Consider the following 27,988-nt stretch of genomic DNA (forward strand, 5'->3'; position numbering starts at 1 on the left):
CACTAGCTGATTTCAGAACAGTACTTCAGACACTAGTTTTCTCCAGTACTGACTACTGTAAAAGAAAATTATTCCTTACCTGCTAATTTTCGTTCCTGTAGTACCATGGATCAGTCCAGACGGTGGGTTATGTCCCCCGTCCAGCAGATGGAGTCAGATCAGAGCTCGAGAGTGCCACCTCATATAGCAGCGCACCCTCTGCTGGAGCTCAGTATCATGAATAACAAAGCCCAAAAACGAGCAAGAAAAACAAGAACAATTTGGATCAAACAAACTGACGTAAGTAAACATCAAGAACAAGAACATGCATGACCCAGAACTAGGTCGGAACAGTCAAAACTATGAGGAGCTGTACCAATCTCCTTAGTAAGAAGACAGAAAAGAGACAGCTACAGATACAAGGCCGAGCAGAGGCTCCCAGTCCCAAAGTGGTGGGCGTCTGGACTGATCCATGGTACTACAGGAACGAAAATTAGCAGGTAAGGAATAATTTTCTTTTCCCTGTACGTACCAGGATCAGTCCAGACGGTGGGATGTACCAAAGCTTCCCTAAACCGGGTGGGCCCCTGAGAGCCCTGCTCGGATAACCTGATCGCCAAAGTGCTCAGAAGCCGAAGGCGGCAGGTGTAGCCGATAATGCCTAGCGAAGGTATGCAGTGACTTCCACGTCGCCGCCCGGCAGATCTCCTGTGGAGAGACCGCACGAGACTCCGCCCAAGACGCAGCTTGAGAGCGTGTAGAATGAGCTCTGACGCCCCTAGGCGGATCCCGACCGGACCCAATGTAAGACGCTGAAATGGCATCCTTGATCCAGCGGGCGATGGTCGTCTTTGACGCGGCGGAGCCCTTTTTAGGTCCCGACCAGAGCACAAACAGATGATCGGAAACCCGGAAGTCATTGGTAACCTCTAGGTAGTGGAGGAGCACCCGCTTGACGTCCAAATGACGAAGAGACTTCGAATCCGCGGGAGAGAACGCCGGGAGCTCCACCGTCTGATTCATGTGGAAGGAAGAAACCACCTTCGGAAGGAAAGATGGTACCGTACGAAGCGAGATCCCCGCTTCTGAAATGCGTAGGTAAGGTTCCCTGCAGGAGAGCGCCTGCAGTTCCGAAATGCGGCGGGCAGAGCAGATCGCTACCAGAAAAACGGTCTTCATAGTGAGGTCCTTCAGTGAAGCGCCATGTAGAGGCTCGAAAGGCGCGCCCGCCAGTACTCAAAGAACCAGGATGAGACTCCACGACGGACAGGGATCCCTGACCGGTGGCCGTAAATGTCGGACCCCCTTCAGGAAACGTGCGATATCCGGTTGGAGAGGCAGAGAGACTGATGTCTGTACCAGGACATTCAGAGCCGCGACTTGCAGTCGGAGAGAATTATATGCCAGTCCCTTATCCAGCCCGTCCTGCAAGAATTGAAGGATCAGTGGGACCGTCGCCTCCGTGGGCCGGGCTCCATGGTCGACACACCAAGACTCGAAAACCTTCCATACGCGAACGTAGGCCACGGAAGTGGAAGGCATGCGTGCCCTGAGCATCGTGGAGATTACCGCCTCTGGACAGCCTCTGCGGTGGAGGCGGCGCCATTCAAAAGCCAGGCCGCAAGACAAAAGAGTGCCGCCTGCTCGAAAAATACCGGTCCCTGTTGCAGGAGCCGGGGAAGATGACTCAGACGGATCGGCCCGTCCACTGACATGTGCAGCAGATCTGCAAACCACGGCCGACGCGGCCACTCCGGCACCACGAGAATCACGGGGCCGCTGTGATTCTCTATTCTGCGAAGTATTTTCCCCACCAAGGGCCAGGGAGGAAAAACATAGAGCAGCTGACCTTCTGGCCACGGCAGAGCGAGAGCATCCACCCCCTCTGCCCCCCGCTCCCTTCTGCGACTGAAGAAGTGCGGGGCCTTGGCGTTGAGCGCGGTCGCCATCAAGTCCAGTCGAGGGGTTCCCCAGCGACGAACCAGGAGAGCCATCGCCTCGTCGGAGAGAGACCACTCGCCGGGGTCCAGCCTTTGCCGACTCAGGTAATCTGCCTGAATGTTGTCCACGCCGGCAATGTGAGAGGCCGCGAGCCGAACCAGGTGAAGTTCCGCCCATGCCATCAGGGGCGTGGTTTCGGCTGAAACCTGAGCGCTCCTCGTTCCTCCTTGACGATTGATGTAAGCCACAGTAGTCGCGTTGTCCGAGAGAATCCGTACCTCCCTGTTCCGAAGCAGGGGGAGGAAACGTTGCAGCGCGAGGCGCACTGCCCTGGTCTCCAGACGACTGATCGGCCACCTCGCCTCCACCGGAGACCATGTCCCCTGTATGGCGCTGCGCTCGCAGACGGCGCCCCACCCCACGAGGCTGGCGTCGGTGGTCACCACCACCCAAGATGGAACTTCTAGAGAGACGCCGCGAGCCAGGTGAGCCGGGACCAGCCACCACTCTAGGCTGTCGCGAGCCGACTGAGGGAGAGGCAGAATCACCTGATACTCCTGTGACACCGGTTTCCAACGAGAGAGCAGGGACGCCTGCAGCGGGCGTAGGTGTGCAAATGCCCAGGGAACCATGTCTATGGTGGATGCCATCACTCCCAGAAGCTGTAGATAACTCCAAGCGGTGGGTTCCGTCAAAGACGTGAAGTGCCTGATGTGCTCCCTCAAGGAGAGGGCCTTGTCCGCTCGTAGGAAAACCATGCCCTGTTGAGTGTCGAAGGTCACTCCCAGAAAATCCAAGCACTGAGAGGGAACTAGGGAACTCTTGGTCAGATTCACCACCCAGCCTAGAGAGCGAAGCATCTCCAAAACCCTGGTCACCGAAGCCTGTCCATGCGAGAAGGACTTTGCCCGCACCAGCCAGTCGTCCAGGTAGGGATGTACTAAGATCCCCTCCCGTCGGAGGGCCGCCGCCACCACCACCATGATCTTGGTGAAAGTTCGTGGGGCCGTCGCGAGTCCGAAAGGCAGAGCCCGGAATTGAAAATGCTGATCCAGAACTTTGAAGCGGAGATATCGTCTGTGGTCCGGACGTATAGGGATGTGTAGATACGCCTCTGTCAGATCCAGAGAAGCCAGGAACTCCCCCTGGTGGACTGCTGCAATTACCGACCGCAACATCTCCATGCGGAACCGACTGACCCGTAGTGAGCGGTTTACTTCCTTTAAGTCCAGGATGGGTCTGAACGAGTCGTCCTTTTTGGGAACTACGAAGTAGATGGAATAATGGCCCGAGCCCACCTCGGCGGAGGGAACGGGAACAATAGCCTCGATGTCCTGGAGCCGGTCCAACGTCTGTTGAACCGCCATCCGCTTGAGATCGGAGCCGCAAGGAGAGAAGACGAACCTGTCTCTTGGCGGACGGACAAACTCCAAGGCGTAACTGTGTTGTATGGTGTCCAGCACCCACTGGTCTGAAGTTATCCTTACCCACTCCTCGAAGAATGCCGTGAGTCTGCCCCCGATGGGCGGACTGGAGGAGTGGGTCGATCTGGCATCATTGGGAAGGCTTGGTGGAGGTATTTCCCTGTCCCGAGGCCTCTCTCGCGGGACGCCGCCCGCGAAAGGAACGGGACCAAGGCTGCGATCTACTGGGAGCTGCGCGAGAACCAGGCTGTCGGTACGACCTGTAACGCCGCTGTGCTCTAGCCCTGGTTCTAGTGGAAGCAAACGCCCGGTAAGGACGCTGCCTGTCTTCAGGTAGACGATGTACCGAGTTCTCCCCCAGCGACTTGATGATTTCATCGAGATCATTGCCGAAGAGAAACTTCCCCCGAAAAGGCATAGAACCCAGGCTAGACTTGGACGAGGCATCCGCAGACCAATTCCGCAGCCACAGGAGCCTCCGTGCTGCCACCACAGAAACCATGGACCGAGCCAGTACACGGAATAGGTCATACAGGGCATCAGCCCCGTAAGCAATGGCAGACTCCAGGCTGTCGGCCTGGGTGGCTTCCTCCGGAGGTAACTGCCGGGACGTTAAGAGCTGTTGAACCCACAGGAGACTGGCCCTCTGAGTCAAAGAACTGCACATGACGGCCCGCATTCCCAAGGCCGAAACTTCAAAAACCCTCTTAAGGAACGTCTCCAGCTTGCGGTCCTGCGTGTCCCGTAGGGCTGTCCCGCCCGTGACGGGGATCGTGGTCCGTTTCGTCACCGCTGAGAACGCCGAATCCACTTTAGGGAATCGAATGAAATCCAAAAAATCCTCCAGCAAGGGATAAAGTTTTTCCATGGCACGGGTGACCTTCAAAGCAGCCTCAGGGACGTCCCATTCCCCAGTGAGAAGCTGTAGAAAAGACTCATGCACTGGGAAAGCCTTCGCTCTAGGCCGGAGGGCAGCCAGAACTGGATCCCCTTTTTTTGATGAGGTCGCAATCGCCGGGGTCACTGGTGCCGGGGGATCCGGTGGCGGATCCAGATCTAGCTCCTGCAGGGTCTGCTGAAGGAGGTCCTCCAGCTCCTCTTTGTGGAAAATGCGCAGGGCGCGAGGATCATCGCCCTCCGCCTGTCCCTCCGGGTGTGCAGGGTCCGGATGATCCAAGGGGTCAACCCCCGACGTGGAAGCCGCTCTCACCAACCGTGGCTGAGATGGCAAGGCAGAGGTCCCCGGAACTGCCCCAGCCGGGGTGAGGGACCCGGGAGGAGGGACTGCGAGCTTAGGAATTTTTGGTGCAGGAGGACCTGCTGGGACACCTCCCGGAGCTGCCAGGCCCTGTAAATAAGCTGTGTGCATCTTGAGAATAAAGTCCGGAGAAAAAAAGGGCAGCCCGGGAGGAGCAGCAGCAGCAGGATCCCCTGGGGGTGGATGAGCGAGTCGACCTTCCTCGGGACAACTATGCAGGCGAGGGAGCCCCATAACAGCCCCTTTCTCCTCCGGCGAATTTCCTGCGCTCAGATCCTGTTCCAAAATGGCCGCCTTTCCCGCCATCGGCAAGGAAGTGGCCGGCCCTCGCTGCCCGGGCTGCGGGGAGGATGGTGTCGGGAGCGAGACCGAGGTGTGCGCTTCACCTTCCCCCTCGGGGAGGCATCGAGGACACACACCCTCCCGCGAAAAACGAGACCCCGGGTCGCCGCAGGTCTCGCAACGGGAGAATCGTGGCATGGTTCTCCTCCGGCAGCGCCGCTGAAAAACAAATGCCGCGGGGGGGGGGGCCAAAACTAAGCGCACCGCGGGGGGGCCTAAAGGCCTTCACAACCCGCCCAACGAGTCCTCAAGCGCCGGCGGGAAACCCCCTTCTGCCGGCGCGCCCAGGCCCGCGAGAAAGTCTGCCGGGCCGCGGGACCGTCAAAGGAAATAGCTGAAAATAAAACTTGTACAAAGAATAAAACTTACCCCCCCAGCGAACCCTCAAGGGACGGAGAGGTAAATACAGAAGGAGACAGAGCAGAGAAAAGCACGCCTCCTCAGAAATTAAAATTAAATTTTTTTATTTTATTTTATTTTTTTGTACAACTGGATCCAAATTGTTAATATAAATAAAACATGACAGGAAGAACTGAGAAAAGAGAGAAAATAACCAAAAAACCTGTCACACTGGGGAAGCACTGATTTCCCCAACTCGCATCTGCTGGAGTCAGAAAGATACTGAGCTCCAGCAGAGGGTGCGCTGCTATATGAGGTGCCACTCTCGAGCTCTGATCTGACTCCATCTGCTGGACGGGGGACATAACCCACCGTCTGGACTGATCCTGGTACGTACAGGGAATGTTCTTTTTCTAGGACTCCCGAATACAACATTAAGGCCACTTCAAATACTTCAAAACACAGCAGCTAGAATACTAACCGAAAAAAGGATGGTAAAGGAGGGTGTTCAGCTAGTGAAAGTGCACAGCATGTGATAAATAACATGAATTGGAGGTGGGCTGTCGCCAGGGCCCGCTGGACCTGGTGCGGTGGCAGACCGGATGCCCACACCCTTCCTTGGGGCAGTCACCTTGCTTGGTCACGGCAGGTGACCGGAGTGCTGTGATTTCCTCCCAGATAGTGAAAGGCCTTGCTTGGTTGCGGCGGGCCCAGAGCCAGTAGTGATGTGCTGCCTGTACAGTGACAACCCTCGGATAGTTTACCTATATTATGCCTTGGATATGAAGCTTGTAACACCATTTATTGTAATAAAGCTGTGGCAAATTCTACCCTACATCTGGTTTACCGAGTGTATTTTGTTGCAGCTGCCCAGGTTATGCAATACCTGGTATATGTACAATGTAGCAGTCTAAAGTTGTATTCTGAATATGGGATAGTTTTCAAAACCATTTATGCATATGGATGTTCTAAAATTGACCCAAGCTCAGTGCACCTAAAAGAATGCACTTAATCAGATTTTGCAACTAAATTTATGCGCATTGAAGAGAAGCATTCTTACGTGGTAGAGGTGGTGTTGAGTCAGCACTAACATACATACTTTTTGATTTCAAAAAGTATGCGCATAAGAGTACTGAGTGTACATTTCATATTCAGACAGTTGCCTCTATGCAGGCTATTTGTAAATTACCCCCTCACGTAAAACTATATATTTCAGTTTTGTCTTATCTTGAATAAAAAGTAAATGATTTAAAGAATCATATATGCACTTGAACTAGGTTTATTTACAAATACAGTAACATGCAACAATGAAGAGCTTGAAACAACATTTTCTAACAGGGCTATATTAGAATAGCAATACACATTTTCATTCACTTCCCCCCATACCCCCTCCAGTACATATGCTCCCTCGCCCATCTCCTTTGATAAAACAATGACAAGTAAACATTAGTATCTAGGGCAGGGGTCAGGAACCTTTTTGGCTGAGAGAGCCATGAACGTCACATATTTTAAAATGTAATTCCATGAGAGCCATACAATATGTTCAAAACTAAATACAAGTAAATGTGTGCATTTTATGTAAGATCACACTTTTAAAGTACAATAAGTCTCTGAAAATATTACACCAGGCCTTAAGACACCAATACATCTCCTATTAGGAAAACGGACCAAGTCAGGCTGCTATAGAGTCCTACACAGAAACTACACGCCAGCAGAAAACCTCACCTGAATCACGTGCTGACCCTCACCTAACATAGAATAAAGAGACCAAAACGCATAACTAGAAGCATGCAGAAAAAACTGAATTGGAAACTGCAACAAGCCAGAGTCTCTGTATGCAGTGTAACAAAGGAAAAAAGAAACATCACCCATCCTTATAAAACAAATCAAGAAATATAAAATCATCAGCAGTAAAACTGTACTAACAAAAAGAACATATTTCGAAACAGCTGATGAGTGGAATATCCAATAATTAACAACTCATATAAAACATTTCCAGATACCAACAAAATATTTCAAAATAGCAGACACAAAGACCCAGTAATGAAAAATAATAAGGATACAAAAAAATGTTTGCTCTGCATACCTGGGAACGTTTGATATCCAGGTGTCCTGAGATTGTTCTGAATTAGCAGGAGGAGGGGTGGTTTGCTTGGAACTTTCTCCTCTCTCAGTCACATACCAGCGCTCTCTCTCACACTGGCTCTCAATTACACACCTATACACACATGCTCTCAGTCACTCACATATACACATGCTTTTTCTCTTTCACTTATATAGGCTCTTAATTACACATTTACACACATGCTGTCTATCTTTTCACGCTTACACACACACACAGGTTTTCAATCACATAAATACATGCTGTCTTTTTCTCTCACACACAGACTCTCATTCACATGCTTACAAACATGTCCTCTCTTTCTCTCATTTACACACAGGCTCTCAATCACATACTCACATGCTCCATCACCTAAACCAGCTCTCAATCACACACAGACACACATGGTCTCTCTTACTTATACACACAGGCTCTTAATCATACATACACATGATTTCTCTCACACACAAAGGATCTCAATCATACACACATACTCTTTCACACAAACAGGTTTTCAATCACAAACTTACACATACAGGTTCCCAATCGTAAACTTACATTCATGCTCTCTCTCTCACAGGCAGGCTCTCAATCACAGACATACTCTCTTTCACATTTATAGGCTCTCAATCACAGACATACTCTCTTTCACATATACAGGCTCTCAATCATTCACATACATGCAATCTCTCACTCACACACACAGGATCTCAAACACACATGCTTGCTCGCTCATTCACTTCTCTCTCTCCCCCAACCCACCCCGGGAACTCGCGGCAGCAGCAGCCTCCTCCCAACGCTAACCTCCTTCATTTTCAGCCCTCGCAGAGGAGGAGTCCCATCGGCCGTGGTTGAAGCTCTTCTTTATTTTCCTCCGACCCGCGCTGCACAGTCTTCTTTTCGTCGGACAGACGCTAACCACACTAGCGTGGTCTCTTCTTCCCGCGCACGCACCCGATGCTCACCACTTCCTCTTCCGGCCGCGGGGGGGCGGGAAGAAGAGAGCATGCCGGTGCCGCCGACTCCAGCTATTCTGCCGCTTCCTCTTCCGGGCCGCGGGGGGGGGGGGCGGGAAGAAGAGAGCATGCCGGTGCCGCCGACTCCAGCTATTCTGCCGCGTTCCGCCCGGGCTGACAGCATTTTAAGCCCGGGCGGAGGAGGACTGGGGAGCAGCTGGGTCAGCGGGGGGCTGTAAAGTGTGGTGACACACTGATTTAGATTTGTCTGCGAGCCAGATGCAGCCATCAAAAGAGCCATATCTGGCTCGCGAGCCATGGGTTCCCGACCCCTGATCTAGGGCCAGGCCAGGGCACATTTGTTCCTTATGCACCCAGGTCAGGCCCAGCTTCTGAAATAGCGAATACATTTGAACTTTAAGACCAGATCCCAATCCCTTACCCCTCCCCAATGCCCCATACTATGTGTCAATAACCCCTCGCTATTTGGGCAATCCAGGTACTTATATGACCAGTATATCCATAAAGAATATCAGAAAAAGACTTGGAAATCAGATGTAATTAAGAACTTACAACTTACAGCGGCAGTGACGCCGGGAGCAGCTTGGAGAGTGGTAGAGAGCAAGGCCTACCTGCAGAGCAGACCATCGCGGAGTTGGGCTCGAGGGGCAGTGCTACCGACGTGCTGCGAGCACCCACCCCCCCAGAAGGAGGAGGTGAGGAGAGAAGTCGCCGGCGCCAAACCAACTGCGCCGTCCATAGCTCATCTACCATCCACCCACAACTTACAGCGGCAGCAATGATGGGAGAGCGGCGGAGAGCAAAGCCTACCTGGCTGAGAAGACCCTCACTGCATCGGGCTCCAAGGGCAGTGCTACTGACATGCTGAGCACCTCCTCTCCCCAGGAGGTAAGAAGGGAATTTGCTGATGCTGAATCGACTGTGCCAACCATAGCCAGCCCACCCACAACAACTCACAGTGGCAGTGATGCCAGGAGAGCGACGAAGCGCAAGGCCTACCTGGCAGAGCAGACCGTTGCGGCATTGGGCTCTGGGGGCAGTGGTACCAAAGCATTGCAAGAACCCTCCTCCCCCAGAAGGAGGTGGTGAGAAGGGAAGTCGCCAGCGCTGAACTGATTGCGCCGCCCTTAGCCCGCTCACTGTCCAGTGTCCACCCACCCACAACAACTTACAGCAGCAGCGACGTTGAGGGCACTTGTGCCAAGACGCGCACACACAAAGGAGAACTACAAATGAGCTTGCCCCTTTGTGCGCGCCCAGAGAACATTTTTTGACGAGCACTGGATCAACTACTACAATCATGGCCAAGAATTGCTACATTGAGCCCATACTTGGATGGGGTAGGAATGGAATGCTACAGAATGCCTCAAATAAGAAGAAAAGAAAGATAATAAACCTGGTCTACCCATTGGTTAGTAATAATGCTATCACTCTCTCTTCTTGTCTAATGTTAACACTGCTCCTATTAAATGTTCAATCTGTCCAAAAAAATTAATTGAATGACCTGATAGAGGACCTACAGCCCACTATTTTTTGCATCTCTGAAACCTGGCTGATTGACAAAGATACATTTCCCACCATAACTATGAAATATTTCATTTCCCTAGACCTAAACGAAAAGGTCAGGGACTCTTAATAATCTGAAAAAAAAAAAAAGAACTTAAGCTAGTACCTTGCAAAGTTGAGATTAACCCACCCTATGAAGTGGCTATTCTAAAATCTCATCAATTAAATATAGGTCTGGTCTATTGTCCAGCAGGTTTACTCCAAAAGGATTGCTCACCACATATTGATCCATTCACTAAAATATTTCCAGCACCAGAATCTACATTAATTGTAGGGGACTTTAACCTCCAGGTAGACAAAACACCAAGCACCTCAGCTTGTGGAATAATTTTAGAAGCAATGGAAGTCCTGGGATGGTCATAATTTGTCTCAAGAGCTACTCATAAAGCAGGCCACACTCTAGACCTAATATTTGCCAATACAAATACCTGTCTAATCAACACCTCACACATGATATTGCCCTGGACTGACCACCAACTAAAAAAAGCAGAAATAGCATTCACAAACCAAATCCACAACAACATAGATAATAAGATGTATTTTTATCTTTTTCCTGAAGGTAAAAGTAAAGTACTTGCAGAAGTAATAGAAAAAAAGATCCTTGAAATAAATCAAAACAATGACACACAGACATTTGATTCATGGGACAAGTTAATCAGTAACATAGCTGAAAACCTTAGCGCACTCCAGATGAAAACTATTAACAAACAAAAGAATAACTCCAAACACAAGAAGCCATGGTACAGTGATGAATAAAGAAGCACTAAACTGATCCTAAGGAAAACAATGGCGGAAATGCCAACTACTGAATCCCTAGGAAAATATAAATCCTTCCTTACAAAGTACCATACACTAACTAATAAAGTAAAAAAAGAATACTATGCTAAAAAAAATTATTTAATTTGAAACTATTTGAGAAACTACAACTTCACTAAGATCTCTTGCAATGAATATGCCACCGCACACATAGACAAAATCAACAAGTTGAAAAAACAATTCACTGCCAGTTTTTCAACAAAAACACCAGAAGATTCAAATGACATACTTAAATGGCCACTTTCAACAGAGTATCGAAACTAGAAATCAGTGAAATCATAAATAAAATTAAACAATGTACTAGTATAAAAAATCATAAATTATTTTAAAAATTAAATAAATTAAAAATTAAAATTTAATAAAATCAAAATTTAATAAATTAAAACATAAAAAATCATAAATTAAAATTCTTAAATAAAAAAATCAGTCAAATCATAAAATTTAAAAATTTACTCTTAAACCAATTATCACATCCTAACTATGATCTATTCCATATTCCACGACAAAGAAGGAAAGGTGGATGCCTACTAATAATCTGCAAAAAAGAAGTCAAATTAACACTTAAAAAAATCAAAATGTGCCCTCCATACAAAGTAGCTATCATAAAATCAAAACAAATTAATATCAGATTGGTATACTGCCCACCTGGCTTACTCAAAAAAGATTGCTCACCCATTATAAAACTCTTCACAAAAGAATTCCATACTCTACAAACAACAAAATCTTAGGAGACTTTAATCTACATGTAAACGTTTCACCAAGATCCCCTGCTCATGACTTGTTCCTTGATGCAGTGGAGGCCCTAGGATTGGCTCAACACATCTCTGAAGCCACATACAAAGCTGGCAACACATTTGATTTAATATTCACAAATCCTAATTACTACAATATAAGTACTGAAACACAAGACTATTACAAGGTCTCACCACCATCTCCATCAAAGCTGATCTAATTTATAAAAAAACAAATAACGAAAAACTCTGAGATGAAAAACACCATAACATTCAGAAAGAAAATAAAAATAGATATACTAACTAAAGCATTAGAGATCAAAATCAATGATTTAAAACTAAACAACTGCTGCGATACATTTAATTCATAGGAAAATATAATCAAAGATGAACATAGCCCTAATACAAACAAAAACAAAGAAAATCAGAGAAAATTGAATCCCTGGTGTAATGAAAAACTGAAAGAGTCCAAAAAAATTATTAAGAAAACTAGAAAAAAAGATGGCAAAATAATCATACTGATGAATCCCTATAGGATACAAATCTCACCTATCCCATTACAGAACACTAATGAACTGATTTTTTTGAAAATAATTATATAGTTATCTTGTAAATATTATATATAGTCCTGCATGTTTCCCCTTGTTCTAGGCATTATGGGGTAGATCTTTAAAAAATAAGCGATCGCGTACTTTTGTTCGCGCACCAGGCGTGAACAAAAGTACGCTGGATTTTATAAGATACGTGTGTAGCCGCGCGTATCTTATAAAATCCGGGGTCAGCGCGCACAAGGGAGTGCACATTTGTGCAACCTGCGCCCGCCGAGCCCAGCGCGCGCTGCCTGTTCCCTCTGAGGCCGCTCCGATTTCGGAGCGGCCTCGGAGGGAACTTTCCTTCGCCCTCCCCCCACCTTCCCCTCCCTTCCCCTACCTAACCCACCCCCCCGGCCCTATCTAACCCCCTCCCTACCTTTGCGCGCACCGCCCTCCGGTCCCGCGTAGTTTCGGGAACGCCCCCGGACACGCCCCTTTTCGAAAGCCCCGGGACTTACGCGCATCCCGGGGCTTTATGCGCGCCGGCGGCCTATGGAAAATAGGCGCGCCGGCCTTTTAAAATCCGCCCCTATATGTTTTACATGTTTTATATGTTTTTCATTTACCATGTTCTCTGTCAAGCGCCTCACAAGCGTATTTTGCGTTTAATGTACACCGATGTGATATCACCAATGAACGTCGGTATATAAAACCGTTAAATAAATAAATAAATAAAAGAATATTATGCAAAACAGATACATTGAATAATTTTCGACTCAAAACTTAATTAAAGACCCTTCTTCACATCATACAACATACATACATTTTACAAAAACTTCATGTAATGATTAGCCAACAGCACTAACAAAAAAATCAAGATGCGGAAACAAGAAATCACTTATTCCTACCCTCTAATAGCCACAGAAGATTTATCTGCACAAGATAAATGGTCATCATTTGACAGAGTATCGAAATTGGAGATATGCAAAATTATAGCTAAACTAAAACCTGCTACACATCGCTTTGACCTGGTATCAGCCACCCTTCTAAAACAAGCAAACCAGACAATAACTCCTACAATCACAACGCTGGTCAACCTCGCCCTTGAGGAAAGTTATATGCCCTAAGGCTTAAAACAGGCAGTTCTAAAACCAATGTTAAAAAATAAATGGAAGACCTAATCGGGGGCGGATTGAGGGAAAATAGTGGCCCGGGGGATTTTTCTCCATACTGGCCCATGGGTACCCAATTACATATACAATATAATTTACATATATATGTACACACCCCTATATTTCGGCATGGTCCTCCCGTATCAACACTGTACTATTTGCCAAAACTCAAAGAATAACAACCTCACCTATGAAAAAGAATACCACAAATATTACACCAGAATCGAAAATATCAATAAACCTCCAATCAGGAAAACAGAACAGGCCAATCTACTACAGAGAAACCACATGCTAAAAGAATGCTTCATCTCAGTTTTTGCAGGCAGAACACAAACTCTCACCAAATACAGAATAAAGCCACATAAAGTATAAATAGAAATGTGCAGACAAAAACTAAACTGTAAAACTATCATGCCAGACTCTATACAGTGCAACAATGGAAAAACAAAAATGTCACCATTCCTCATGAAACAATCAATAAAATCTAGATATATAAATCATGAATCATAATTATAAAATCATACTATTAAAATAATTTCAAAACAGCTGATGAATAGAATATCCAATAATTAAAGACTCAAGCAAATTTTGAAACCTTTACCAAACACCAATAAAATATTTCAAACAGCAGACACATCACATACTACCCAATAATTAAAATGGTAGTCAATCAAGAAAAATGAACTTAAAAAGCTACCTTTACTTACCCTCTCCAGCGGTTCTCCTACCCCTTTCCCTTGCAGGCCACACCAGAAGCAGAAGTAGCTGCTGAAGCTGTCCTCACGGTCCTCTTCCTTAGGGACCACAACCAATCTCTTCTCTTTCTCTCTCACACACACACACACACACACACACACACACACACACACACACACACACCCTCAAGACCAGTTTCTGTCTCTCACACACCAATCATCTCCCCAACCAGTCTCTCTCTCTCACACACACACACACATACCAGTCATCTCCCTGATCAGTCTCACACATACACACGTCATCTCTCTGGCCAGTCTCTCTCAATCACACAATGCTCTCGCTCCCTCTTACACACCGGATTTCAATCACACACATGCTCTCTCTATTTCACTTACACACAAGCTCTCAATCACACACATGTTCTATCTCACTTACAAACAGACTGAATCACACACATGCCCTCTCTCACAGCCACAAGTCAGTCAAAAACATGCTCCATCTCTCTTGCACACACACATTGACACACAGAAGCACTCTTCTCCCTGTCTCACATACACATTACACTCTCACAGAAGCACCTTGCTTTCAGACTTGCAGCATTTTTCACTTTTTCAAAAAGTGAAAGTGATGATCCCAACCATTAAATAAAAAACCCACATTCCTTTCAGAAGGCGAAATGACACCCTTCCTTCAGGTTCTGTTCTCCCAAGGGACAGCCACCCACACCATACAGCTTCTCTTGTTTTCTGCTTTCAGGCAATAAAGCAAGTGTCTTTCTTCAAACTATCAGTCATATGATTATTCATATGGGAGATATGGAACCGAAAGACATCCTTAGTCAATTTCCCTTTTAAATAGGAAGATTCCAGTCTTAGTCATTTAAAAATATACATTTTCTAAAGGTTTAAAAAAATAGCAAAACCATTTCAGATTGGAACTATTCTAGTCTTCATGCTTAAATTATGCTTAAAAATAAAACCCAAACCCCACCTGGCATCAGTATCTTAAATTTGTGATTTTGCTGAGATGAACATTTTAAATAGTTTAATTTTTTTTTGCTTTAGTATTTGTCTCTACCCACTTTGCTAAATTTTATTTTCCAGAAGAGGGATGCTTAAAATTCAGTAATTTCATCTTTCATCTAACTTTTCAAAAGTTGCGCTACCAGCACAAAAGTTGAGGTATATGTATTATCACATTTCATTTTTTTTTTAAACTGGCAGATTCCTTTCTCACATACATAACACATACACACACACACACACACACAACACAGAAGCACCATTCCTTTCTCACATTTACACATACACACACACACACACACTCAGAAGCATCATTCCTTTCTCACATTTACACAGAAGCACCCTTCCGATCTAAGGCCCCCAGCTGAACAGCTGGTCTCCGGCAGCGGTTAGCAGCACCGGTGTTCACTTCTTCGGCCCCCGCCGGCCTCGGTTTTAATTTCTTCGGCCCCCACTGGAGACCAAGCGGGGGCAGGCTGGGCGGCACGCATCTTCTTTTCTTCGGCCTCCGCTGGCCTCAATTTTAATATCTTCGGCCCCCACCAGCCTCGATTTTAATTTCTTCGGCCCCCACCGGAGACCAACCTTAACCTGAACAAAAACAATCTGCTAGAAAAGCAGAATTGCTTACCTGTAACAGGTGCTCTCCCTGGATAGCAGGTGCCTTCATCGGATGGAGCCCTATCACGGAACACTTTTGTCAAAGTTTCTAGAACTTTGACTGGCACACTGAGCATGCCCAGCATGCCACTAACCCTGCATCCAGAATGGGTCCCCCTTCAGTCTCGTTTGTAGCAAAAGTACGAGCGAAAAATAAAATTATAAAACGTAAGTGAACCCAATTCTGCGGGGTGGCGGGCGGATTTCGTGAGGACTACCATCCTGCTGTCCTGGGAGAACACTTGTTACAGGTAAGGAACTCTGCTTTCTCCAAGGACAAGCAGGATGGTAGTCCTCACATGTGGGTGGAATGCGAGCTACAGGATGCCCGAATAGAATAAACCAAAAATACCCAGCAACATGCAACAGGCACAACAACTGGGGTGGTTTTGGGTAGGAGGGCAGCCTGAGTTTCTTAGTGGGCCGCGGGAAGGAAGTTGGGTTATTAAACTGGAAATAAATTACGTAGGACAGACTGGCCAAAGATGGAATCTTGGCAGCCAGCCTTGTCGAGACAATAATGAGCTGCAAATGTATGAAGAGAGCTCCATGTGGCAGCTCTGCAGATGCCAGTAAAAGGTACAGAACGGAGGTACGCTACTGACGTTGCCATAGCTCTTACTGAATGCGCTTTTACGCGTCCCTATAGCGGAAGGTCTACTTGGTGGTGCAGAAGGAAATGTAGTCCACCCACTGGAATTCCCAATTTGGTTTTATCGAAGGAGACAAACAATTGGGTGGACTTCCTATGGGCTGCAGTGCGGTCCAGATAAAAGGCGAGGGCATGTTTACAGTCCAAGGAATGCAGAGCCCGCTCACCTGGTTGTGAGTGAGGCCTTGGAAAAAAGGTAGGAAGTATTATGGACTGATTTAAGTGAAAATCAGAAGCTACCTTTGGCAAGAATTTAGAGTGAATGAGAAGTATCACACGATCATGAAGAAATGTGGTGTACGGTGGGGTATGTTACCATTGCCTGTAGCTCACTGACTCTGCGGGCTGATGTTATAGCAACTAGAAAGATCACTGTCCAAGTGAGATGTCGACGCTCGCAGGAGTGCAGGGGCTGAAACGGAGGTCGCATGAGCCTTGCTAGCACAAAATTGAGGTCCCATGCTGGAACAGGTGGACGCATTGGAGGCTTTAGCTGGAGTAGGCCTCTCATAAAGCTCCCTACCAGAGGATGCGCCGAGATCAGGGCATCTCCTATATCTTTATGGTAGGTGGCTATGGCGATGATATGTACTCGGATGGAGGAAGTCTGCAGACCAGACCCGGAAAGGTGCCAAAGATAGTCCAGGAACCTTGTTGTGGGGCAGGAAAAGAGATCTATTTCTTTTCTGGTGCACCACAAGGAGAATCTTCCATTTGGAACGATAAGGAACCATTTTGGAACCAGGCGACAACCATTGCCTTTTCAGAAGTGTTACCTGTTCATGGAAAGGGGAAGGAGAGGCTAAGCCATATTAATAACTTCAATGCATGGTTCAAATCCTGGTGTAAGGAACAACGTTTTGTATGTATTGGGGGCTGGGGCCGTGTATGGAACAGTAAAAAGCTCTTGGTCAAAGATGGCTTACATCTGTCTGTGGCAGGAAAAAGGATCCTAAGAGATAAATTCAAATCCTATGTCATAAGGCATTTAAACTAGATGCCGGGGGTGGCAGAAAGAAATTAGAATGTCACCCCCCAAATACTAATGCAATGGAAAAGGGTCAAGTGGATAACATAACAACTAAATACCATATTGTTCGCTCCATAAGATGCACCTGACCATAAGACGAACCTAGGATTCAGAGCGGGGAAAAAAAAATGGTGTGCTGAACAGGCTCTGTTCCCGGGCGTCTGTGCGTATTATGGAGCAAATTAGGGGAGGGTAAAAAATATTTTTTTGTCCCAATTTCATTTTTGGGTCTGGGGAGGGCCATTTCTGCCCACTCCCCAGACTAGAAAACTTTTATCATTCTCTTTGTTGGAAAAGAAAAAAACAAAAACCCCCCAATTCTAACCCTTTAAATTTAATTTAAAGGGTTGGGATAGGAGCAATGGGAGGGCTGACCATTGCTCCTACCATGTGATAGGGGCCGACCAATGGCATCGGTAGCCCCTGTGACATAGTAAAGGTAAAGGCTATCGACGCCATTTTCAATACTGGAAGCTGATGGCCCAAGTGCAGGAGATCGCTCCCGGATCCCCGCTGGACCACCAGGGACTTTTGGCAAGTCTTGGGGGGGTCAGGAGGGTGAGGGGTTGTAGTTAGTTTTTTTTTTATATATATATATTTGCTCCATAAGATGCACAGACATTTTCCCCCACTTTTGGGGAAAAAAAAGTACGTCTTATGGAGCAAAAAATACGGTAAGTCACAAAAGGAGACCAAGAAAAGCAATAACCTGAACGAGAAAAGCTGGAAAGCTATGAGCACAAATGCTTGTAGTTTGGGCAATAAAATCCCAGATCTGCAAGCCCTAATGGTGGAGGCGGGCTTGGACGTTGTTGGTGTCATGAAGACGTGGTTCACGTAATCTCATGATTGGGATGCGGCAATACCGGGCTATAACTTGTAAAGGAAGGACAGAGAGGACAGGAAAGGAGGAGGAGTGAATCTTTATGTCAGAAACAATATCCAAGCATTTGAGCTGCAAGGAAGATGGGGCAAAGAAGAAGCATTATGGGCTGACCTAAAAAAAGATGATGGGGCATCCATTTTTATTGGAGTGGTTTACAGGCCTCCAAATCAAATGGAAGAGCTTGACAGAGATCTGGTTGAAGACATCCAAAAGATGGGAAAGAAGGGAGAAGTGGTGATTGTTGGAGATTTTAATCTGCCGGATGTAGACTGGAGAATCCCTTCTGCAGAATCGAACAGTAGTAGAGAGATAATGGATGCCCTGCAAGGGTCTCTGTTCAAACAATTGGTAATGGAACCTACGAGGGAGGGAGCTATACTATGTGAATCGGAACTGATATCGGATCCGATATCAGTTCCGATTCACATCTCTAATATTTAGTGCTCACTGATGGAGATAATGTCTCTAATTTCCAGGTGGGTGCCCACCTCAGCACCAGTGATCAAACGGTATGGTTTAATATCACAAATTGTATATGGAGAGGAAGCACGAAGACCCGAGTTTTGCAGTTCAAAAACACAGACTTTGATGAAATGGGAAAGTACCTGGAGGAAGAACTAGAAAGCTGGGAGAACATGAGAGATGTGGAACAATAGTGGGCCAAACTAAAAGGAGCAATAACCAAGGCAACTAATCTATATGTTAGAAAAGTAAAGAAAAGCTAGAGAAAAATGAAACCTATCTGGTTCTCAAAGGAGGTGGCTGACAAAATAAAAGCTAAAAGAACAGCGTTCAAGAAATATAAAGGATCCCAAAGGGAGGAGCACAAGGAAGAATATCTGGTGGAACTGAGGGAGACAAAGAAAGTAATCAAGACGGCAAAAAGTCAAGCGGAAGAAAAGATTGCCAAAGAGGTAAAGTGAGGTGGCGAAACATTTTTCAGATACATCAGAGAAAGGAGAAAAATTCAAAGTGGTTTAGTGAAATTGAAAGGTGAAAAGGATCAATGTGTGGAGAGAGACGAAGAAATGGCAGAAATATTAAACGAATACTTCAGTTCGGTGTTCACTAAAGAGGACCCTGGAGAAGGACTGTTGCTAGTTAACAAGAAACTGGAGGGGAGTGGAGTAGATGTAACTCCGTTTACAGAAGAGAATGTATGGGAAGAAGTGGGAAGTGCTAAAGCCAGAAGAATGCTGGGCTCCATAGAGAGAGGTATATCGAGTAGGAAAAGGGAATTAATTGTCCCCTAGTAGAAGGCTTTCGTGAAGCTATGAGGACCTGGGACATACTGTCAGAGAGATTAAGGGATTGTAGTATTAACCTTTCAACATCCAAGCTGTCAGAGACAGGGAGTGAAGGTTCAGATGACGCAACTGCCTGTGGTTCTGCGTTATCAGAGTTGGATCTATGCCCAGGCGAATTGGTTGCTGGACTGACAGGTCGCGTAGGATGGGAAACCAAGCCTGACACGGCCAGTGAGGGGCTATTAGAATCATTGTGCCCCCGTCCTGCCGTAACTTCATGAGAGTCTTGTTGATGAGTGGAAGTGGAGGGTAGGCATATAGAAGACCCATTGTCCACGAGTGGGCGAAGGCATCTCGTGGCTGCGGTGTAGAGGGCAGAAACTGTCCACTTTGCGGTTGTGAATTAAAGCAAAGAGATGTATGTGCAGGTGGTCCCACTGGTGAAATAACTGGTTTGCTACAGTGGGATCTAGGGACCATTCATCGGGATGAAAGGTCTGGCTGAGGTTGTCCACCATCACATTGTCCATGCCTGCCAGGTAGGTCACTCTCAGTACCAAGGAATGGGAGACAGCCCAGGCCCACATCTGCGCCGCCTCTTGGCACAGCAGGTATGAGCCTGTGCCCCATTATTTGTTGAGGTACCAGATTGCTACCTGGTTGTCTGTTTGAATTAGGATTACCTTGTTGGAGAGGCAATCCCGAAAAACGAAGAGGGCATATCAAATTGCCCGGAGCTCCAGAAAATTTATCTGGTGCTTTGCTTCCTGTGTGGTCCAGGTTCCCTGGGTTTGGAGGTTGTTGACATGGGCTCTCCAACCCAGGTTGGATGCATCTGTTGTCAGAGTAATTTGAGGTTGCAGAGGTTGGAAGGGTAGTCCTATCTGAAGATTGGACTCCTGTATCCACCAAGCAAGTGAGAGACGAAGCTGGCTGGTGACGTGGACAATGGGGGACGTGTCGATTTAGTTGGGACCACTTGGACTTTAAAGTCCATTGTGTTACTGTCATGGCTAGTCGAGCCATTGGGGTTACATGAACCGTAATTGCCATGTGGTCTAGTAAGGTTAGTAGATGACGAGTTGTAGTGGTTCGGCGAGTCTGCACTGCTTTGCCAAGTTTGATGTTGTGCATGCTCAGTCCTTTGGGAGAAACACTTTGGCCTGGACAGCATTTAGATCTGCTCCAATGAACGAGAGGGTGCATTATGCAGTCAGATGTCACTTGGGATAGTTTATTAGAAACCCCAAGGATTGCAGTAGGTTGATGGTGAAATGGAGGGAGTGGAGCACTACCTCTTGGGATGGACCTCTGAGGAGCCAATCGTCTAGATACGGATAGATGTGGATGTTGCATTGTCGCAAGTGAGCTGCGACTACTGCCAGGCATTTGGTAAATACCCGAGGTGCTGATGCAAGGCCGAATGGCAGCACTCAGTATTGGAAACGATTGTGGCCGACTATAAATCTGAGGTATTTTCAATGAGGAGGGTATATGGCAATATGGGCATAAGCCTCCTGAAGATTTAGAGAGCAGAGCCAATCTCCCCATTGCAGGAGAGGAAGCATGGTGCCCAGGGTTACCATTCTGAACTTTTCTTTGCAGAGATGTTTGTTTATGGCACGTAGGTCCAGAATAATACGAATGCCGCCTGACTTTTTTGGAATTAGAAAATACCGAGAGTAGAACCCTTGACCCCACTGCAGTCAAGGTACAGGTTCCACAGCATTGGACTACAGAAGGGTTGAGAGCTCTGTCTCGAGAAGTGGAGAGTGGTTGATTAGACTCCATGCCGGACATGGTGAAGTGTGCGGTGGTAGCATGAGGAAGTTCAAATGGTAACCCTGGGAGACCACAGAAAGGACCCATTAGTCTGTTGTAATTGTGTGCCATAATGCTGGCAAAATGGCATAAGCGGCCTCTCACAGGAATGGGTGTGGTAGGCGGGGGTTGATTTCTGCCCTCTAGAAAGAAGTCAAAACCCCAATGCTGGACCAGTCTGCGGGGCTGGTTGAGCTTTTGGGGCTCTGTATTGTCTAGGCTGACATTTTTGAGAGGGTCTAGGCTGTCGAGTATCGGATGGAGGCGGGTAATACCTACGCGGCTTGTAGGATAGCCTCCTAGGATCCTGCCAAAAAGACCTCTTGGTGGTAGATGGGAAGTCCGAGGGGAAAGTGGACAGCTGACGCAAGGTATCATGGTGATCTTTCAGTTGCGCCACTGTTTCCTGAATTTTGTCACCAAATTATCCCCTGCACATGGGAGGTCTGCCAACCTTTCTTGGACTTCCTGGCGTAGGTCAGAAGACTTGAGCCATGCCCAGCGACTGGTGCTTATTCCTGCTGCTGATACTCTTGAGGCAGTTTCAAAGATGCCATATGCTGCACTAACTTCATGCTTTCTAGCATCAAGATCCTATTGGAGGATTGTGGTGAGCCCTTCTTGATATTCTTCCGGTAGGGTCTCAGAGAATTCTTGGACTTTCTTCCAAAGATTTCTTGAGTACTGAGTCATGTATACCTGGTAGGCTGCTATTCGTGCCATTAGCATAGAACCATGGAACACCCTTTGTCCGAAGGCATCCAAGGATTTCTGTTCTTTACCTGGAGGGGCAGAAGAGTGAGGCTGTGATCTCTTGGCTTTCTTCTGGGCAGACTCAACAACTACAGATTGATGGGGCAGTTGGCTTTTGAGAAAGCCCAGAGCTGATTGAACCTGATCGGTGGCATCAGTTTTTCTGTTCATTGGTGCAACTGCGCTAGGGTGCTCCCAGGTGCGTTGTAACAGGTCAAGAAGCACTTCATGTACTGGAACTGCCATCACTTCTTTAGGGGCATCCACAAATTGCAATACTTCAAGAATCTTGTGCCTGGTATCCTCCACAGTTTGTAGTTTAAAAAGGATGGTTTCAGACAACTCTTTAATGAAGTTGGCAAATGTGAGGTCTTCAGGAGGGGAGCGGTGGCATTCTTCTGGGTGTGAAGGCTCTGACAGGAGTTCATCAGAGTCTTGAGTGTCAGAGGAATCATCACCCCAGGGATCATATGGTGTATCCCCAGCACCTTGTGGGACTTCAGATGGAGGTACAGCTCCAAATCCAGCCGGATCTGGAGGTGGAACTGATGGGAAGGATGGAGGTACCAACACAGGTACAGAGGATGGCGATGGCATTGATGGAATCAACGCTTTTGGTGGATGTCGGGGTGGCAAAAAGACCTGATCGTCCTGGAATCGGCTTCGGCATTGGTAAAATTTGTTCCTCATTCGAGGACACCGGAATGGGGATCGGTGTCTGTGGTCTTGGATGTGCAGATGGCATGGAAGGAACGGGCAGCAATGGTAATGCACCGATCAGTGTATCCAGGCGCTCGAGGAGTGGAGCCAGCATAGTAGGCTGCGGTGTCGACATGGGAGCCAGTGCCAGTGGAGATTAGAATCCCCGAAGTGCCTGGAGTACTGCCTCTTGGACCATCTGGTCCAATTCTTCCCATAAGGCTGGTGTTGGCAACACAGCAACTGGGGTTGGAGGCTCAGAAGGCATTGCCGGAGGGTCCACCTGTATCAGTGGAGTCTCGGCTCCCTACACCGGTGCCGGTGGGGAACGCCTTGGTGTCCCGGGTCCAGAGGGGGATGGGGGTACCTTCTCCCCAGGACTTCTTGACCGTTGGTTCTGTCGATAGCTTGTCGGTACCGGCATCAGAAGGTGGCTCACGTCGATGGCGGTGACGGTTCTTTTCCTGATGCTCGGTCCAGTCCTTCTCCAGCACCGAGGAGGAAGATGTCGATGCCTTCGAACATGAAGAAGCCGGTGAAGGACGGTCACCGGTGCCTCAATGGCGCTGAGACATCGATGCTGACGGAGTCAATGAAGATGAACGCTTTTGACCCAATGTACAACTATTGTAAAATGCTGCAAGAGTATTAACAGGAACTACAAAATATGATCACATTATACCAGCACTGATATCACTGCATTGGCTACCAGTACAATCAAGAATTTATTATAAAGTATTAATCATAATATTCAACATCATTCACAACAACACCACCGGATTATTAGGAGTGACACTACAACTTTACAATCCTCAATGAGCGCTAAGATCGCAAAATAAAGGACTATTCTCACATTATGGTTTACACATCTGACGCAAATAAAAGATCAAGCATTTTCCATAGCAGGTCCAAAGCTCTGAAACTCTCTGCCCGAAGCACTGCATATTTTACCACACAGAAAGAAATTAAAAAATGAATTAAAAACTTGGCTGTTCAGGAAATCATATAATTTAGCCTAGACATTAGAATATACAGAACCACAAAAGAAGGACAAAAGTATTAATCGAACTTTGAAGTACAAATCACACAACAGAATGAAAGATCCTCAAAATAACACACTGATGAAGATGTGAATACCATAACTTCACATTTTCATTATCCAAACTCCCTGCCTTTTGTAACAGACCAATGTGATTATATACTAGAAAACTGGATTTGATAGATTTGATTGTTAGATAAATGCCAACCTTTGTATACCACCTCTATAGCTTAACCACATTTCTCTATGAATTGTGATATAATTATGAATGTCGTTTTGTAAACTGTTGTGATCTGTAATTGGAACAAGGGTATATAAAGTGTCTAAATAAATAAGGAGCGGATTTTCAAAGGCCTGCGGGCGCCGGCGCACCTATTTTGCATAGGCCGCCGGCGCGAGTAAAGCCTCGGGACGCGCGTAAGTCCCGGGGCTTTCGAAAAGGGGAGGGAGGTGGCGTGTCCGGGAGCGTTCCCGAAATGATGCGGCGTTTCGGGGGCGGAGCCAAGGGGCGTGGCGCCGGCCCGGGGCTGCCGGCGACGTGCGCAAATTTACGCCTGCTGAAAGCAGGCGTAACTTTGCCGACAAAGGTAAGGGGGGGGGTTAGGTAGGGGAAGGGAGGGGAAGGTGGGGGAAGGGCGAAGAAAAGTTCCCTCCGAGGCCGCTCCGAAATCGGAGCGGCCTCGGAGGGAACAGACAGGCCGCGCTGGGCTTGGTGCGCGCAGGTTGCACAAATGTGCACCCCCTTGCATGCGCCGACCCCGGATTTTATAAGATACGCGCGACTACGCGCGTATCTTATAAAATCCAGCGTACTTTTTAAAAATCTGTCCCTAAATGTGCTCCGAGGAAAGCTGATTAAGGTAAGGTTCCCAAACTGCAAGAAAGTCTTGCCTGCAGTAAAATAAATATCATGATATGCAGAACATTCCACCAATGCCAAAAAGAAGGAGGATCCTCAGAACTCTAACCCATCAAAATAACTTTCCCACTAACAAGGCCTTCCTAAGGAGTGTAAAAGCTCCCTTATGAAGACCTGGTACCTCAGTCATATCATCAAATAGTATGGCCTCTAATGACAGCTGGAGCATGTGTCTCAAAAGGTTACCCACAAAGCCCAAAACCCATTGCCAAAAGGATTGGAGGAGAGTATAAAACTAGAAAGAAGGAGCCAACGTGCCCCTAGATACGTCACATTTAATACACTTGTCCAAAATTGCTATTATAGCTCTGAAAGCCCAATACTGTGAAAAAAAGCCCTATATAGCAATCTGAATTGAACCTCTGTTAAAATATTCTGGGGTTTCTGTTAAAAGAAGAGTTATATTTCAAGATGTAAAATATATATTCAGTCAACTAGAAAAACTGCGTTCTTATTTGAACTCACATTCTTAGATTCTCCATTGAATTATCAGCTGGTAGAAATTAGTTAGTCAGGGAAAGACACAAATTGAGTAAATATTGTATTGCAAGTATATAATTGCTCTTAGTTTCTTTTCTCCAAAATCCCAATTATCTTATGCTGTAATTCTTAGATAAAATACATTGAATGTTAATACAAATTCATGGATGATATAATTACTGTTTGAATATTCTGTATATCGTCTGTGTATTGTATCTTAAGATATGTAAAATTTAATAAAAATAAAATTAAAAAAAAAAAAAGAAGTGTCCCCCAGAAAGTTTTACCTAAGTTCTTTCACATCACTATATCAGTGTCCTTTGCTCATTTCCACTGTAAGTCATCATAAGAAATCATTGAAGCCTCCATATTTATGAATTTCCATAGCCTAGAGACAGTACAGCATGCTGCTCTGTCTACTCAAAAAAATATCTCCATGCGAACCTGGAGGGTTATATCCAACTCGTTCTTATGGAGGGACTGCACACAATGTTGGACTTGGAAATATGAGATCAATTCCGCATCCTTCAATCCATACTGACCCTGCACTTCTTAGAACGCAAGTCTGTCTCCACTTCCCCCAAAAGATACCCTATCTGTAATAAACCTTTATCCTCCCAGGTCTGAAAATGTCTTGATTGTAGGCCTAGAGAAAAGTCTAGGTCCCGACTCAGAGACAAATATGGTAATACTCTTTAATCAAACTTAAGAAGCTTTGCCAGAAATTTCCAAGTCCACTGAAGCAGGGATACCAATATGTCAAAGAAGATGGCTAAATAAAATGCTTCAGAATATACAACAAAACCTAGATGGACAGACTGCAAACACACCTTCTTAAACGACCAATGTACATAAACAGAGGAATAGCAAATGTTGCTTACCTGATGTAACAGGTGTTCTCACAGGACAGCAGGATGTTAGTCCTCACAAATGGGTGACATCGAGGATGGAGCCCAACCATGGAAAACTTCTGTCAAAGTTTCTGGAATTTTGACTGGCCCCTACTGGGCATGCCCAGCACGGCACTAACCCTGCAGCCAGCAGGGGTCCCCCTTCAGTCTTGTTTCAAAGCTACAGGCAGTGCCTAAAAATAAAATAATAAAAACAAACCCAACACCGCGGGGCGGCGGGCGGGTTTCGTGAGGACTAACATCCTGCTGTCCTGTGAGAACACCTGTTACATCAGGTAAGCAACATTTGCTTTCTCACAGGACAAGCAGGATGGTTGTCCTCACAAATGCGTGAGTACCGAGCTGAGGATGTCCGAACATGCACCAAAAGTACCCAACGGCGTGCAACAGGCACAACAACTGGGGAGGAATTTGGTAGAGGACATCCGCACCCCACCGGGTAGGTGGAAGGGTGTTGGTACGTCATGTTGGAAAAAGGTTACGCAAGACAGATTGGCCGAAGATGGAATCCTGTCTTCCAGCTTTGTCCAAACAGTAGTGGGCTGCAAATGTATGGAGAGAACTCCAGGTAGAAGCCCTGCAGATGTCAGGAAGCGGCACCGATCGAAGGTGTGCTACTGAAGTCGCCATGGCCCTCACAGAGTGTGCTTTAACACGGTCTTGAAAGGGAATGCCAGCTTGCTGATAGCAGAAAGAGATGCAGTCCGCCAACCAGGAGGAAAGAGCCTGCTTACCCACAGGCTGCCCTAACTTGTTAGGATGGAAAGAGACGAATAATTGAGTGCTCTTTCTGTGGGTAACTGTACGGTCTAGCTAGAAAGCTAGAACACGTTTACAGTCGAGGGTATGCAGAGTCTGTTCCCCAAAGTTGGAGTGCGGCCTGGGAAAGCAAATAGGTAGTATGATGGATTGATTAATATGAAACTCCGAAACTACCTTAGGTAAGAATTTAGGGTGAGTGCGGAGTACTGCCCGATCCTGCAGGAGTTTAGTGTAAGGCGGATAGGTAACTAGAGCCTGTAACTCACTAACCCTGCGAGCTGAAGTGATAGCCAGAAGAAATATCACTTTCCATGTGAGATATTTAAGGTCACAGGAGTGAAGAGGTTCGAAGGGTGGTTTCATGAGGCGACCAAGAACCAGATTAAGGTCCCAAGATGGGGCCGGAGGACGTAAAGGTGGCTTCAAATGAAGCAAGCCTTTAAGAAAGCGTGTTACAAGGGGTTGTACTGAAATAGGGACACCCCCGATACCTTTATGGAAGGCGGCTACCGCACTGACATGCATTCTAATGGAAGAGGTCTTTAGACCTGATTCCGACAGATGCCAAAGATAGTCCAAACATTTAGGAATTGGACAGGAAAGGGGATCAAGGGACTGAGAAGTGCACCATGATGTGTACCTTTTCCATTTATAGGAATAAGATTTTCTTGTGGAAGGCTTTCGTGAAGCGATGAGGACACGAGAAACTGAATCCGATAAGTTAAGTGGTTGAAGGACTAACCTTTCAACATCCATGCCGTCAGGGACAATGCTTGGAGATTGGGATGGAGGAGGCATCCGTCGTTTTGAGTGATCAGATGCGGGTCCGTTCCCAGGGGAATGTGTCTGCGGATGGAGAGATCCTGGAGTATGGGAAACCACACTTGGCGTGGCCAGTGCGGTGCTATCAGGATCATGGTTCCCTTGTCCTGATGTAGCTTCACAAGAGTCTTCGACAAAAGAGGAAGTGCAGGGAATGCATAAAGCAGACCGGTTGTCCACGGGAGGGAGAATGCATCCCTGGGCCGAGAGTGCTGAGACCGAATGAGAGAGCAGTAATTGGCCACTTTGTGGTTCTGTGGGGACGCAAAGAGGTCTATGTGGGGATAACCCCATTTCAAGGGATTGAGTGACCACTCGTGTGGTTGGAAGACACGGCTCAGCCGATCTGCCAAAACATTGTCGACTCCCGGCAAGTAGGTGGCCCTGAGGTACATGGAACGGGAGAGGGC

The sequence above is a fragment of the Rhinatrema bivittatum genome, chromosome 5 (genome assembly GCF_901001135.1).
Source record: "Rhinatrema bivittatum chromosome 5, aRhiBiv1.1, whole genome shotgun sequence".
In the NCBI taxonomy this organism is placed as follows: Eukaryota; Metazoa; Chordata; class Amphibia; order Gymnophiona; family Rhinatrematidae; genus Rhinatrema; species Rhinatrema bivittatum.